Raw genomic sequence first — 1,783 nt, forward strand, 5'->3', positions numbered from 1 at the left:
AACTGTTCATGTTTCAAGGAGAAGGTCGAAACAGAACTGAAGAATTGGAAAGCAGCTTCAGAAGCAAGGGTGGCAATGTCTGCAGTACTGGTAACCAGAAGAAAAGACTCACTGTTCATGAAAAGTTGGCTAATGATTTTCATGAACATAAATTGAAGTATCTTAAGGAGGAGCATGAAATGAAGATGAAGATACTACAAGTAGAACTGGAGATAAAGATGAATGAGAGAGAGATGCAACAGGCTTAAATGTCACATCAGTACATGAATCTGTGAAATAAAAATTGTTTAATTAAGAAAAGATGGATGTTGTGGTGGTTTCAGTAACATAACAGCCAAAAAGTTGTACACTTTTAACAAATATTTGGTTTTTATTATTATTTTTATAAAAATGTATTATTTTATTATTACATTAGTATCAGATCTGAACAGAGGGTTGAAAGTTAAATAATGTAAAAATATCTATTTAAAGTGGCACAATGCAAAAGCATCCCTGTATGCAAGTCCTTCTCTGTGTTTTGTTGTAAATGGTGGCACATCTGCATTGTCATCCTCTTCTATTGGGGGATCTGGGCATCCCTGCTTTTTTAGGTAGTTGTGAAGAACAGCTGTTGCAATAATGACAGTGCAGCATCTACTTGGTTTGAATTGGACTTGAGTGTTTTCCTAAGGCACTGAAAACGACTCTTCCAAACATGCGCTTGACTAAAGCCCTTGTGCGCATATGAGCCTGGTTGTAGCGCAGTTGTTCCGCTGTTGTTGGGTGCAAGTATGGCGTAAACAAGAAATCCTTCTGAGCATACCCACTGTCACCAAGCAAAATTCCATTATGATCTCTTCTTTCAAATTGAGTATACAGAGATGATTTGAGGAAAATTCGGGAATCATGAGTTGCACCTTTCCACCGTGCAACAATGTTTGAAAACTCTAACTGGGGAGTGCATACACCTTGGACATTTATGGAAAACCAGTTCTTTAGGTTCCTGTATTCCTCAGCATCTGGAGTAGAGGGATGCTTAATGGGAATATGGGTTGCATCTATGCAACCTATGACTCCTGGGAAATTTCCATATTCATAGAATAGTACCTTGTAGTTAGCCTGGGTTCTAGCATCAGGGAAGTTTATGTAATGTGCTTTTAATTCACAAATGGCCCTGCACACTCTGTGAATGACTTTACATACTGTTGGTTCACTGACACCACATAAATCCCCAGTTTCTCGATGAAAGGTGCCACATGCCAAGAACCTTCAAGTTATGAGCACCTGGAGACAAACTGGAATAGGCTGCCCTCTTTGGGTCACAGATGAAAGCCTGGGTTCTAAGAGTGAAATTATCTCCACTGCATTTACTTTATGCATGCGGAAACGATCTAGAAAACTTATTTCATCAAAACGTTGCAATGGGTCACTTCTGTCTGCAAGAATTTGCCTGGCTGGTGGAAAGCGCTGATCATCACTGACATAGTCCAAGTAATCCATGTGTCCTCCAAATGAAATTAATCTGAAGTTAAACCTGCCTCCTGGTAGGTTTAATTTAAGCCTCAATTTAGTCCTGAAGTTGATCTAGTCTTCCTCCAGGAAATTAGCCTATTCAATTCTGGACTAGACTAAGTCTTAGACTTTTTAAAACCATGACAGAGAAAGCACATTTCCGTTAATCTGATTTAAATGGCCATTTTAGTCTAGGACTAGGCTTAATCCTGGTCCGGGAAACCACCCCTAAGTGTCTCAAGCAAAACTCTGGGACGTCTTTTAAGGGTTTATGCCATGGACTTTGAAAATC

General features: G+C 39.3%; 1 pseudogene across 1 annotated transcript; it reads right to left on the reverse strand.

The window, feature by feature from the left end:
- Window positions 1-461: 461 nt before the first annotated feature.
- LOC307124815 (putative nuclease HARBI1) lies at window positions 462-1,479 on the reverse strand (annotated as a pseudogene). The gene has a single exon. The product of its transcript is annotated as a putative nuclease HARBI1 (transcript).
- Between the last annotated feature and the right edge of the window lie 304 nt (window positions 1,480-1,783).

The sequence above is a fragment of the Gobio gobio genome (genome assembly GCF_949357685.1).
Source record: "Gobio gobio genome assembly, chromosome: 4".
Taxonomy (NCBI): Eukaryota; Metazoa; Chordata; class Actinopteri; order Cypriniformes; family Gobionidae; genus Gobio; species Gobio gobio.